Source organism: Bombina bombina, unplaced genomic scaffold, assembly GCF_027579735.1.
Source record: "Bombina bombina isolate aBomBom1 unplaced genomic scaffold, aBomBom1.pri scaffold_601, whole genome shotgun sequence".
Classification (NCBI taxonomy): domain Eukaryota; kingdom Metazoa; phylum Chordata; class Amphibia; order Anura; family Bombinatoridae; genus Bombina; species Bombina bombina.
Genome location: NW_026511961.1, coordinates 63,943 through 80,185, shown reverse-complemented (window position 1 = coordinate 80,185; position 16,243 = coordinate 63,943). Strand labels below are relative to the sequence as shown.

General features: G+C 37.9%; 1 protein-coding gene across 2 annotated transcripts in view; it reads right to left on the bottom strand.

The window, feature by feature from the left end:
- LOC128644025 (tropomyosin beta chain) overlaps positions 1–16,243 on the bottom strand; it is a gene marked incomplete in the record, with an annotated part of 147,596 nt that overhangs the window by 116,241 nt on the left and 15,112 nt on the right.

The following is a 16,243-nucleotide window of genomic DNA, read 5'->3' as shown; positions in this document are numbered from 1 at the left end:
TCACTATTTGCTAAACGTTAATACACATTTATACATTTCTTTATCCAGGCTCAGTATGCACTATACATTGTGTAGTCACTATTTGCTAAACGTTAATACACATTTATACATTTCTTTATCCAGACTCAGTTTGCACTATACATTGTGTAGTCACCATTTGCTAAACGCTAATACACATTTATACACTTATTTATCCAGACTCAGTTTGCACTATACATTGTGTAGTCACTATTTGCTAAACGCTAATACACATTTATACACTTATTTATCCAGACTCAGTTTGCACTATACATTGTGTAGTCACTATTTGCTAAACGCTAATACACATTTATACACTTATTTATCCAGACTCAGTTTGCACTATACATTGTGTAGTCACTATTTGCTAAACGCTAATACACATTTATACACTTATTTATCCAGACTCAGTTTGCACTATACATTGTGTAGTCACTATTTGCTAAACGCTAATACACATTTATACACTTATTTATCCAGACTCAGTTTGCACTATACATTGTGTAGTCACTATTTGCTAAACGTTAATACACATTTATACATTTCTTTATCCAGGCTCAGTTTGCACTATACATTGTGTAGTCACTATTTGCTAAACGTTAATACACATTTATACATTGTGTAGTCACTATTTGCTAAACGCTAATACACATTTATACACTTATTCTTTATCCAGACTCAGTTTGCACTATACATTGTGTAGTCACTATTTGCTAAACGTTAATACACATTTATACATTTCTTTATCCAGACTCAGTATGCACTATACATTGTGTAGTCACTATTTGCTAAACGTTAATACACATTTATACATTTCTTTATCCAGGCTCAGTTTGCACTATACATTGTGTAGTCACTATTTGCTAAACGTTAATACACATTTATACATTTCTTTATCCAGACTCAGTATGCACTATACATTGTGTAGTCACTATTTGCTAAACGCTAATACACATTTATACATTTCTTTATCCAGGCTCAGTTTGCACTATACATTGTGTAGTCACTATTTGCTAAACGTTAATACACATTTATACACTTATTTATCCAGACTCAGTTTGCACTATACATTGTGTAGTCACTATTTGCTAAACGTTAATACACATTTATACACTTATTTATCCAGACTCAGTTTGCACTATACATTTTGTAGTCACTATTTGCTAAACGTTAATACACATTTATACATTTCTTTATCCAGACTCAGTTTGCACTATACATTGTGTAGTCACCATTTGCTAAACGTTAATACACATTTATACATTTCTTTATCCAGACTCAGTTTGCACTATACATTGTGTAGTCACTATTCGCTAAACGCTAATACACATTTATACATTTCTTTATCCAGGCTCAGTTTGCACTATACATTGTGTAGTCACTATTTGCTAAACGTTAATACACATTTATACATTTCTTTATCCAGACTCAGTTTGCACTATACATTGTGTAGTCACTATTTGCTAAACGTTAATACACATTTATACATTTCTTTATCCAGGCTCAGTTTGCACTATACATTGTGTAGTCACTATTTGCTAAACGTTAATACACATTTATACATTTCTTTATCCAGACTCAGTTTGCACTATACATTGTGTAGTCACCATTTGCTAAACGTTAATACACATTTATACATTTCTTTATCCAGACTCAGTTTGCACTATACATTGTGTAGTCACTATTCGCTAAACGCTAATACACATTTATACATTTCTTTATCCAGGCTCAGTTTGCACTATACATTGTGTAGTCACTATTTGCTAAACGTTAATACACATTTATACATTTCTTTATCCAGACTCAGTTTGCACTATACATTGTGTAGTCACTATTTGCTAAACGTTAATACATATTTATACATTTCTTTATCCAGGCTCAGTATGCACTATACATTGTGTAGTCACTATTTGCTAAACGCTAATACACATTTATACATTTCATTATCCAGACTCAGTTTGCACTATACATTGTGTAGTCACTATTCGCTAAACGTTAATACACATTTATACACTTATTCTTTATCCAGGCTCAGTTTGCACTATACATTGTGTAGTCACTATTTGCTAAACGCTAATACACATTTATACACTTATTTATCCAGACTCAGTTTGCACTATACATTGTGTAGTCACTATTCGCTAAACGCTAATACACATTTATACATTTCTTTATCCAGGCTCAGTTTGCACTATACATTGTGTAGTCACCATTTGCTAAACGCTAATACACATTTATACATTTCTTTATCCAGGCTCAGTTTGCACTATACATTGTGTAGTCACTATTCGCTAAACGCTAATACACATTTATACATTTCTTTATCCAGGCTCAGTATGCACTATACATTGTGTAGTCACCATTTGCTAAACGCTAATACACATTTATACACTTATTCTTTATCCAGGCTCAGTTTGCACTATACATTGTGTAGTCACCATTTGCTAAACGCTAATACACATTTATACATTTCTTTATCCAGGCTCAGTTTGCACTATACATTGTGTAGTCACTATTTGCTAAACGCTAATACACATTTATACATTTCTTTATCCAGGCTCAGTTTGCACTATACATTGTGTAGTCACTATTCGCTAAACGCTAATACACATTTATACATTTCTTTATCCAGGCTCAGTATGCACTATACATTGTGTAGTCACCATTTGCTAAACGCTAATACACATTTATACACTTATTCTTTATCCAGGCTCAGTTTGCACTATACATTGTGTAGTCACCATTTGCTAAACGCTAATACACATTTATACATTTCTTTATCCAGGCTCAGTTTGCACTATACATTGTGTAGTCACTATTCGCTAAACGCTAATACACATTTATACATTTCTTTATCCAGGCTCAGTATGCACTATACATTGTGTAGTCACCATTTGCTAAACGCTAATACACATTTATACACTTATTCTTTATCCAGGCTCAGTTTGCACTATACATTGTGTAGTCACCATTTGCTAAACGCTAATACACATTTATACATTTCTTTATCCAGACTCAGTTTGCACTATACATTGTGTAGTCACTATTTGCTAAACGTTAATACATATTTATACATTTCTTTATCCAGGCTCAGTTTGCACTATACATTGTGTAGTCACTATTTGCTAAACGTTAATACACATTTATACATTTCTTTATCCAGGCTCAGTATGCACTATACATTGTGTAGTCACCATTTGCTAAACGTTAATACACATTTATACATTTCTTTATCCAGACTCAGTTTGCACTATACATTGTGTAGTCACTATTTGCTAAACGCTAATACACATTTATACATTTCTTTATCCAGGCTCAGTTTGCACTATACATTGTGTAGTCACTATTCGCTAAACGTTAATACACATTTATACACTTATTCTTTATCCAGGCTCAGTTTGCACTATACATTGTGTAGTCACTATTCGCTAAACGTTAATACACATTTATACATTTCTTTATCCAGGCTCAGTTTGCACTATACATTGTGTAGTCACTATTCGCTAAACGTTAATACACATTTATACATTGTGTAGTCACTATTTGCTAAACGTTAATACACATTTATACATTTCTTTATCCAGGCTCAGTATGCACTATACATTGTGTAGTCACTATTTGCTAAACGTTAATACACATTTATACATTTCTTTATCCAGGCTCAGTATGCACTATACATTGTGTAGTCACCATTTGCTAAACGTTAATACACATTTATACATTGTGTAGTCACTATTTGCTAAACGTTAATACACATTTATACACTTATTTATCCAGACTCAGTTTGCACTATACATTGTGTAGTCACTATTTGCTAAACGTTAATACACATTTATACACTTATTTTAATAAAATGAATTTCTTTATCCAGACTCAGTTTACAAATGAAAAGAGAATATACTTGTATTAATTGTTATTTTTGTTTATTTCATTTGTTGCATTATAGAGTTATAAAAAATAAAATCACAATTTAAACACAAAAGAACCAACATAAGTTAACAAATACATATAAAGGGGCCTATTTATCAAGCCCCGGATTGAGCTTGAGGGCCCGTGTCTAAAGACCGCTGATCCATAACCCTGTCAGCCTGCACACATCTAAAAAAATCAACCCGATCGAGTACAATCGGGTTCATTGACACCTCCCTGCTGGCGTCCAATTGGCCGCAAATCTGCAGGGGGCGGCGTTCCACCAGCAGCTCACAAGAGCTGCGGGTGCAATGCTGAATACGGAGAGTGTATTGCTCTCCACATTCAGCGAGGTCTGGCGGACCTGATCTGCACTGTCGGATAAATATCCCCACAAAGTCTAAAACTGCTAACAGTACATTACCTAAGACAAGCAACATGTACTAAAGACACAGCACAGAAAGTGTTAACGCAGAGCAGATTCCATTAATGAGATACCTTATTCTTTGCTGCTGTTCAATGGTGGAATTATGTACATAGAACAAGTAAGTCATGGTACATGGTGCGTTTAAGATCACTGGTACAGAGTGTTCCCTATTATCAGCTGTGCAGAGGGTACTCTGACCAGACAAATACATATATATATATATATATATAATAGGGAGGTTATATATCACTGGTACAGAGTGTTCCCCATTATCAGCTGTGCAGAGGGTACTCTGACCAGACAAATACATATATATATATATAATAGGGAGGTTATATATCACTGGTACAGAGTGTTCCCTATTATCAGCTGTGCAGAGGGTACTCTGACCAGACAAATACATATATATATATATATATATAATAGGGAGGTTATATATCACTGGTACAGAGTGTTCCCCATTATCAGCTGTGCAGAGGGTACTCTGACTAGACAAATACATATATATATAATAGGGAGGTTATATATCACTGGTACAGAGTGTTCCCTATTATCAGCTGTGCAGAGGGTACTCTGACTAGACAAATACATATATATATAATAGGGAGGTTATATATCACTGGTACATTGTGCTCCCCATTATCAGTTGTGCAGAGGGTACTCTGACTAGACAAATACATATATATATATATAATAGGGAGGTTATATATCACTGGTACAGAGTGTTCCCCATTATCAGTTGTGCAGAGGGTACTCTGACTAGACAAATACATATATATATATATAATAGGGAGGTTATATATCACTGGTACAGAGTGTTCCCCATTATCAGTTGTGCAGAGGGTACTCTGACTAGACAAATACATATATATATATATAATAGGGAGGTTATATATCACTGGTACAGAGTGTTCCCTATTATCAGCTGTGCAGAGGGTACTCTGACTAGACAAATACATATATATATATAATAGGGAGGTTATATATCACTGGTACAGAGTGCTCCCCATTATCAGTTGTGCAGAGGGTACTCTGACTAGACAAATACATATATATATATATAATAGGGAGGTTATATATCACTGGTACATTGTGCTCCCCATTATCAGTTGTGCAGAGGGTACTCTGACTAGACAAATACATATATATAATAGGGAGGTTATAGATCACTGGTACAGAGTGTTCCCCATTATCAGCTGTGCAGAGGGTACTCTGATCAGACAAATACATATATATATATAATAGGGAGGTTATATATCACTGGTACAGAGTGCTCCCCATTATCAGTTGTGCAGAGGGTACTCTGACTAGACAAATACATATATATATAATAAGGAGGTTATAGATCACTGGTACAGAGTGTTCCCCATTATCAGCTGTGCAGAGGGTACTCTGACCAGACAAATACATATATATATATATATATATATATATATATAATAGGGAGGTTATATATCACTGGTACAGAGTGTTCTCCATTATCAGTTGTGCAGAGGGTACTCTGACCAGACAAATACATATATATATATATATATAATAGGGAGGTTATATATCACTGGTACAGAGTGTTCCCCATTATCAGCTGTGCAGAGGGTACTCTGACCAGACAAATACATATATATATAATAGGGAGGTTATATATCACTGGTACAGGGTGTTCCCCATTATCAGCTGTGCAGAGGGTACTCTGACCAGACAAATACATATATATATATATGATAGGGAGGTTATAGATCACTGGTACAGAGTGTTCCCCATTATCAGTTGTGCAGAGGGTACTCTGACTAGACAAATACACACATATATATATATATATATATATATATATATATATATATATATATATATATATATAATAGGGAGGTTATAGATCACTGGTACAGAGTGTTCCCCATTATCAGTTGTGCAGAGGGTACGCTGACCAGACAAATACATATATATATATATATATATATATAATAGGGAGGTTATAGATCACTGGTACAGAGTGTTACCCATTATCAGTTGTGCAGAGGGTACTCTGACCAGACAAATACATACATATATATATATATATATTAGGGAGGTTGTAGATCACTGGTACAGAGTATTCCCCATTATCAGTTGTGCAGAGGGTACGCTGACCAGACAAATACATATATATATATAATTGGGAGGTTATAGATCACTGGAACAGAGTGTTACCCACTACCAGTTGTGCAGAGGGTACGCTGACCAGACAAATACATATATATATATATATATATATATATATATATAAACATCCATCATAGAAAAACATAATTTATGTAAGAACTTACCTGATAAATTCATTTCTTTCATATTGGCAAGAGTCAATGAGCTAGTGACGTATGGGATATACATTCCTACCAGGAGGGGCAAAGTTTCCCAAACCTTAAAATGCCTATAAATACACTCCTCACCACACCCACAATTCAGTTTAACAAATAGCCAAGAAGTGGGGTGATAAGAAAGGAGCGAAAGCATCAAAACTAAGGAATTGGAATAATTGTGCTTTATACAAAAAAATCATAACCACCACAAAAAGGGTAGGCCTCATGGACTCTTGCTAATATGAAAGAAATTAATTTATCAGGTAAGTTCTTACATAAATTATGTTTTCTTTCATGTAATTAGCAAGAGTCCATGAGCTAGTGACGTATGGGATAGCAGATACCCAAGATGTGGAACTTCCACGTAAGAGTCACTAGAGAGGGAGGGATAAAATAAAGACAGCCAATTCCGCTGAGAAAATAATCCACAACCCAAATCAAAAAGTTTTAATCTTATAATGAAAAAAACTGAAATTATAAGAAGAAGAATCAAACTGAATCAGCTGCCTGAAATACTATTCTACCAAAAACTGCTTCTAAAGAAGAGAAAACATAAAAATGGTAGAATTTAGAAAAGTATGCAAAGAAGACCAAGTCATTGCTTTGCAAATCTGATCAACAGAAGCTTCATTCTTAAAAGCCCAGGAAGTAGAAACTGACCTAGTAGAATGAGCCGTAATCCTTTGAGGCGGGGATTAACCCGACTCCAAATAAGCTTGATGAATCAAAAGCTTTAACCAAGATGCAAAAGAAATGGCAGAAGCCTTCTGACCTTTCCTAAAACCAGAAAATATAATAAATAGACTAGAAGTCTTTCTGAAATCTAAATAGCTTCAACATAATATTTCAAAACACTCACCACATCCAAAGAATGTAAGAATCTTACCAAAGAATTCTTAGGATTAGGACAGAAGAAATGGACAATAATTCCTCTACTAATGTTGTTAGAATTCACAACTTTAGGTAAAAATTGAAATGAAGACAGCAAAACCATCTTATCCTGATGAAAAATCAGAAAAAGGAGACTCACAAGAAAGAGAAGATAATTCAAAAACTGTTCTAGCTGAAGAGATGTCTAAAAGGAACAATACTTTCCAATTTTAATGTCCAATTTTAATGTCCAAAGAAAGCATATGCTCAAACGGAAGAGCCTGTAAAACCCTCAGAACCAAATTAAGACTCCAAGGAGGAGAAATTGGCTTAATGACAGGCTTGATACGAACCAAAGCCTGAACAAAACAATGAACAGAAAGATTAGCAATTTTTTCTGTGAAAACAGCACAGAAAAAGCAGAGATTTGTCCTTTCAAAGAACTTGCAGACAAAAACCCTTATCCAAACCATCCTGAAGAAACTATAAAATCCTAGGAATTCTAAAAGAATGCCAAGAGAATTTATGAGCAGAGCATCATGAGATGTAAATCTTCCAAACTCGATAATAAATCTTACTAGACACAGATTTACGAGCCTGCAACATAGTATTAATCACTGAGTCAGAGAAACTTCTATGACTAAGTACTAAGCGTTAACTTTCCATACCATCAAATTAATAATTTGAGTTCCTGATGGAAAAAACGAATGTTAACATATAAGGTCTGACCTTAATGGAAGTGACCAAGATTGGCAACTGGACATACAAACCATATACCAAAACCTGTGTGGCCATACAGGAGCCACCAGCAACACAAAAGATTGCTCCCTGATGATTTTGAAAATCACTCTAAAAAGAAGAACCAGAGGCGAAAAAAATATAGGCAGATTGATAACTCCAAGGAAGTGACAATGCATATACTGCTTCCGCCTGAGGATCCCTGGACCTGAATAGGCCCCTGGGAAGTTCCTTGTTTAGATGAGATGCCATCAGATCTATTTCTGGAAGCCCTCACATCTGAACAATTTGAAACAACACATCTGGGTAAAGAGACCATTCTCCCCGATGTAAAGCTTGATTGACAGAGATAATCCGCTTCCCAATTGTCTATACCTGGGCAATGGACTGCAGAAATTAGACAAGAGCTGGATTTAGCCCAAGCAAGTATCTGAGATACTTCTTTCACAGCCTAAGGACTGAGAGTCCCACCCTGATGATTGACATACGCCACAGTTGTGACATTGTCTGTCTGAAAAACAATAAATGTCTCTTTCTTCAAAAAGAAGCCAAAACTGAAGAACTATGAGAAATGCACGAAGTTCCAAAATATCGAATGGTAATCTTGCCTCCTGAGATTTCCAAACCCCTTGTGCTGACAGAGATCCCCAGACAGCCTCCCAACCTAAAAGACTTGCGTCTGTAGTGATCATGGTCCAGGTTGAATGAACCGAAGAGACCCGTAGAACTATATGATGGTGATCTAACCACCAAGTCAAAGATAGTTGAACATTGGGATTCAAAGATACAAAAAGTGATATCCTAGAATCCCTGCACCATTAATTCAGCATACAAAACTGGAAAGGTTTCCTATGAAAATGAGCAAAGGGAATCGAATCCAATGCTGCAGCCATGAGACCTAAAACTTACATGCATATAGCAACTGAAGGAAATAATAGAGACTGAAGGTTCCGACAAACGGAACCCAATAAAATAGTCACTTGTCTGTTAGAGACAAAGACATTGACACAATCTATCTGGAAACCTAAAAAAGGTGAGCCTTGTCTGAGGAATCAAAGAGCTTTTGATAAAAAGATCCTCTAACCATGTCTTGAAGAAACAACAAAAGTTGAATCGTATGAGATTCCGCAGAGACCGTCCAAATAAGGAAACACTGAGAACCTTGAAAAGATTCTTAGAGCTGTCGCTAGACCAGAAGGAAAAGCAACAAATTGGTAATGCTTGTCAAAAAAAGAGAATCTCAGAAAATGAAAATAATCTGAATGAAAACAGAAAATGAAGATATGCATCTATTGTATCTATTGTAAACAAATAATGCCATCACTGACCAAAAAGGCAGAATAGACCATATAAACACCATTCTAAAAGATGGTATACTTATATGACAATTCAAAAAGATTTTCTATCTTTGGGACAATGAATAGTTTTGAATAAAACCCCCAAACCCTGTTCCTAAAATTGAACTGGTATAAATACCCCAGAAAACTCCAGGTCTGAGCAGCGCCTTGAGCCCCAACGGGTGACCAGCCGCGATTCACAAGTACCCAATACATACAGGTCTGAAACACACTTCAGGAAAGTTTGAGCCTTACTGGAATAGCTGAAATATGTTAGAGAGAAAAAGACTTCTCACAGGCGGTTTTACTCTGAATCCTATTCTGTACCCAAATCTAAGAAGTTTGGACCGAATTGAACCAAACAATTTTTAAAAAAGTCTTAAACTGCCCCTTACCAGCTAAGCTGGAATAAGAACCGCACCTACATGCACATTTGGGGAGCTGACTTTGATATTTTAAATGAATTAAATTGAATGAAGAAAACTTCCAATTATAAACATGTTACTTGGGGAAGAATTAGGATTCCGTTCCTTAGTAAGAACAAAAACTAATATAACCTTAAGATTTAGTCTTAGAACTCAATCTTGAAGCCCAGAGTAACAGTAGAAGAATTGAATCCAATTGTGAACCAAATAATTGATTACCTTGGAATAAAAGAAATATGGAATTTAGAAATCAAATTAGCATTCCAAGATTGAAATCATAAAGTTCTTCTAGCTAAAATAGCTAAAGACATAGATTAAACCTCATTTGCGAAAATATAAAAAAAAAATAACGACAGAAATTAAATTATTAGCATGTTGATCAACTTAACAATGCTAAACAAATCATAATCCGATACTTGTTGAACTAAAGTATCCAACCAGAAATTTGAAGCAGTTGCAACATCAGCCAAATAAATTACAGGTCTAAAAAAAGTACCTGAAAAAGAAATTCCCGGCCTATTCCATTCCCTAGTATCAGGAACTGGAGAAAACCTCTGAAGAAACCACAGAAGGTTAATAAGCAGAATTTAAATGTTAGCTAGTCTTAATCAAAAGAACTAGTTACTTCAATATCCAAAATAATCAACACCTTTTCAACAAAGAACGAATGTACTCTATTTAAAAATAAAAAAGTAGATTTGTTAGTGTCAATATCTGATGAAGAAAATTCTGAATGAGAAAATACACCATCAGAGAAGGATAATTCAGTATGTTGTTGGTCATTTGAAACTTCATCAACTAAATGAGAAGTTTAAAAAAAGACCTAAAAATTTTATTAGAAGGCAGATAAAGCCTTTAGAATAGAATCAGAAAAATATTCTTATAAATTCCTAAATATATCTTGTACATTAGATGTAAAAAGAATAGCAATAGATAATGCATAAATACTAATGGACTCTGCATGTAAAAGTTTATCATAAAAACTTATTACAAACCATAGCTAAATATAAACATTCATAACATTAAAATAAATGAACTTAGCTTTTGTAGGACTGATATCAGTCATTAGGAATCCCTCAGTATTTTCTGATACAGGAACAGTTTTTGGAATATCTTGCAATATGTAATAGAAAAAAACAACATATAAAGCAAAATTATCAAATTCCTTAAATGGAAAAAAAATGCAAACAGAACAGGACTCTAGAAACCAGAAGCAACTAAAAAATGAGACTTAAATAATGTTAAAAAATCTGGCACCAAGAATGACGCCCACATATTTTTTGGCGCCAATAACGTCTGCAACAAACACGAGAGGCAAAAATGACGCAACTACGTGAAAACTTCCGGCGTCAACTACGACGCCGGAAATGACGTCATTGACATTAGACAAACGTCAATCTCGCACCAAAAAAGTCTCGCGCCAAAAATGACGCAATAAATTCTAGCATTTTTTGCACCCGCAAGCCTAACAGCCCGCAATTTAAAGGAAAAAAGTCAATTGAAAATTTAGATAAGAAAAATATTTTAATTCATATGCATTTTCCAAAAAAAATGAAACCGACAGTCTGAAAGAAAGAAAATAAACTGAATGACCTGAATCATGGCAAATATAAGTATAAAACATATATTTAGAACTTTACATATAAAGTGCCAAACCATAGCTGAGAGTGTCATAAATAAAAGATAAGACTTACTTACCCAAAGACACTCCTCTACATAAAGTAGATAGCCAAACCAGTACTGAAACGAGAATCAGTAGAGTAAATGGTATATATATAAGAGTATATCGTTGATCTGAAAAGGGAGGTAGGAGAAGAAATCTCTACGACCGATAACAGAGAACCTATGAAATAGATCCCCTAGAGGAAGACCATGGTTTTCAAATAGGCAATACTCTCTTCACATCCCTCTGACATTCACTGCACTCTGAGAGGAAAACCGAGCTCCAACCTGCTGCGGAGCGCATATCAACGTAGAATCTAGCACAAACTTACTTCACCACCTCCATGGGAGGCAAAGTTTGTAAAACTGAATTGTGGGTGTGGTGAGGGGTGTATTTATAGGCATTTTAATGTTTGGGAAACTTTGCCCCTCCTGGTAGGAATGTATATCCCATACGTCACTAGCTCATGGACTCTTGCTAATTACATGAAAGAAAGGCACTCGCTGAGTTTCTTTGGGATACACTTTTTCACTGAAACGTTATGTCTTTATATTAACTTTTTGAAATAAATATTACATTTTATGAAGACCAGCGAGTGCCTTTTCTATGATGGATTTTTCAATATGTTTATGAAGTGCACCCTGGCAGCTGAGACAATCTTGTAAGACTGTGCCTATCCTTCATTGGGAATTGTTTATATATATACTGTATATATATATACTAGTCCTAAAGCCCGTGTACACAGGCCAATTTTTGCAGTACAGTGGTTCCACCCCTTGCTCTCTCTCTATCCCCCTCTCTTCTGCTCTCTCTCCCCCCTCTCTTTTGCTCTCTCTCTCCCCCTCTCTTTTGCTCTCTCTCCCGCTCTCTTTTGCTCTCTCCCCCCCTCTTTTCCTCCCTCTTTTCCGCTCTCTCTCCCCCTCTCTTTTTCGCTCTCCCCCCTCTCTTTTGCTGATTTGCATTCTCAATTCCGTGGATATCTTTTTATATCCCTTTCCTGTTTTATACAGTTCAACTACTTTTTCCAGCAGATCCTTTGACAATTCTTTTTCTTTCCCCATGACTCAGAATCCAGAAACGTCAGTGCAGCACTGGATGAAAGATGCAAAGGTCTGTCAGGAGTCCAGAAACTCATTGACCTTTTATACACACACACTAATTACAAGCAAACAGATCACAGGTGAGGATGGTTACCTTTAATAGCCATTCAAACTCCTTTGTGTCAACTTGTGTGCATGTTATCAGGCCGAAATCACCAGGGTATGTAAACTTTTGATCAGGGTCATTTGGGTATATAATAGGGAGGTTATAGATCACTGGTATAGAGTGTTCCCCACTAGCAGTTGTGCAGAGTGTCTGAACAGACAAATACATATATAATAGGAAGGTTATAGATCACTGGTACAGAGTGTTCCCCACTACCAGTTGTGCAGAGGGTCTGACCAGACAAATACATATATAATAGGGAGGTTATAGATCACTGGTAGCGTGTTTTCATCCCTACCTGTGTAAAGGGTCAGACCATACTCCCAGCTGCCTCCCCCAGTGTGTACAACAGGCTCAAAGCCTCATACACACACTGCATCCCCCTGTATTATGCAGATGATCAGACAACACTCCTAGCTGCCTCCCCCAGTGTGTACAACTGGCTCATAGCCTCATACACACACTACATCCCCCTGTATTGTGCCTAGGGTCAGACCATACTCCCAGCTGCATTCCCCAGTGTGTACAACAGTCTCATAGCCTCATACAAACACTCCATCCCCCTGTATTGTGCAGATGGTCAGACCATATTCCCAGCTGCCTCCCCCAGTGTGTACAACGGGCTCATAGCCTAATACACAAACTGCATTTCTGTCAAGGCTTTTTCCCTGCTTTGTTTGCCATGTGCTGCTGGCAGCCATTTTACTCACCTCTCTTGCTGACTCTGGTGCATAGTGTGTGATGCTGCTCATTTCCTGCATGCCCTTTTATGGCCAGACTGGTGTACATCATCCATGTGAGACAGGTTGCAGTCTCAGGATTGTGATGTCATCACTTATTATTTAAAGGGCCTCTGTTCAGTATGCTTTGCCCTTGCGTTGTCTCAGACCTGTTTGTGAGAGTTCCAGTTCCTGTGTATGTCCTGGCTGTCTGACGTCCCTCCTGGTTCCTGATCCCTGGTTTGTTCCTGACTCTGCTGTTCTCCTTGTTCCTGATTCTGGCTCATCTGACTACTCTCTTTGACTCCTGACTTGACTCTTCTGACTATTTGCTTTGGCTCCTGACTTGGCTCGTCTGACTACCAGCTCTGGTTTTGACTCCTGGCTTGTTATTTGACTTGTGGACTTTTTACTATTTTTTGCTATTAATAAAGGTGTGATTATTTTTTCACTTCTCATCTCAGTCTGATTCCTGGCACCCTGACATTACGCAAGGGCCATGAATTCTGATGGTGCTAATAATCCACCTTTACCTACCATAATTGCCAGGATGGATGAACAGGATCACAGCTTTTATCAATTTGCACTAGCCCTGCAAACCCTGCTGACTCGCACTGCACATTTGGACCAAAGTGTCCCGCAAGTTATGGCTGCTCCTGTTTCCGCTGCTGCACCTATGCCTACCAGTAGCATGTCCGGTTCTGCACCTCTACCTCAGCGATATGGAGGCGATCCTATTCAGTGCAGAGGGTTTTTGAACCAGGTGGGCATTTACTTTGAGATGTTACCTCAGGCGTTTCCCTCTGACAGAGCTAAGGTGGGATTTCTCATCTTGTTACTCTCTGACACAGCTCTTGCCTGGGCTAATCCCTTGTGGGAGACTAATAAACCTGTGATTTCAAATTACCCTGAATTTGTGGCCTCCTTTCGAAGGGTATTTGATGTTCTGGCTCACTCCTCCTCTGCTGCTAAACGACACATGTCCATTCAGTAAAGTACGAGATCTGTTGCTCAGTATGCCATTGAGTTCTGTACGCTTGCCGCAGAGGTAGGTTGGAACAATGAAGCCCTTGTTGCTGCCTTCTTTCATGGGCTCTCTGATGCGATTAAAGTTGCTGCCAGCGATTTACCACAGGATCTCGAGGCATTGGTGTCTTTTTTTATCCTAATTGACATCAGACTGAGAGAGAGGCCCTCTTTCTAGGATCGCTTGTGGAAGCCTCCTGTTCCATTGTCTCCTACGTGTTCGTTTCCACCCATGCCTCCTGGTCCCAAGTCACCAGGTACTGCTGAGCCGATGCAGTTGGGATTCACGCATCTCTCCGCGGCAGAGAGGGCCTTTAGGAGGAGGGAGGGGCTCTGCCTCTATTGTGGGTTACAGGGCCACCTTTTGAAGTCTTGTCCTACACGGCTGGAAAAACGCTCACACCTAAGGTCCTGTTGGGGGCAGACCTTGCGTGGTTTATCCCTGTCCCTGGAACCGCTAAAGGAGAAACCTTTGGTCACGGTTGTCCTTTCCTGGGTGGACTCCTCCATAGTCACCCAGTCTCTTGTTGACTCCGGTGCTGCGGGCTATTTCATTGACAGTGCTTTTGTATCAAAGCACTCCATTCCTGTTTTGCCTCAGTCCATTCCGCTTGCTATTGAGGACATTGATTGCAGGTTCCTTCAGCCTGCACTTGTTACTCACAAGACCGCTCCGTTATCCATGGCTGTTGGGGCTCTCCATTTTGAAACCCTCCAGTTCCAGGTGATAAATTCTCTGCATTTTCCAGTTGTTCTGGGTTATCCCTGGCTCCAAAAGCACAATCCCAGTATCGACTGGCGCAGGTCTGAAATTTTGTTGTGGTCTCCACAATGTATTTCCACTTGTCTGCGGAAACCAGTTAAAGTCTTGTGCACTTCTTCGGGATCTCAATTGCCAGAGTGCCTAGATGTTTTTGACAAGGTGCGTGCCTGTAAGTTGTCTCCTCACCGGTCTTACGATTGTGCCATAGACCTGCAATCCGGAGCCATTCTTCCTCGGGGCCGGGTTTACCCTCTGTCTGTTGCGGAGAATTGTGCTATGGAGGAGTATGTTGCCGATGCTCTGTTGCGGGGGATCATCCACAAATCCTGCTCTCCTGCAGGGGCTGGCTTCTTCTTTGTGAAGAAAAAGGGTGGCGAGTTAAGACCATGCATCGATTATAGGGGTCTTAACCATTTTACCATTAAGAATGCTTACCCTATTCCACTCATTACAGAACTCTTTGACCACCTCAAGGGAGCTACAGTCTGTCCTCCTGCAACTTGAACCTTCGTGTGCCTTCCAATAAACTGGCTCCCGTTATGTTGGTCCTTTTCGAATACTCTGACGGGTCAATCCTGTGGCCTATGCTCTTGACCTTCCTCCTGCAATGCGCATCTCCAATGTTTTTCATGTCTCCCTCTTGAAACCATTGGTTTGTAATTGGTTTACCACTGTGTTGCCTCATTCCCGTCCTATCTTTGTCCTATCCCAGCTGCCTCCCCCAGTGTGTACAACAGGTTCATAGCCTAATATACACACTGTATCCCCCTGTATTGTGCAGATGGTCAGACCATACTCCCAGCTGCCTC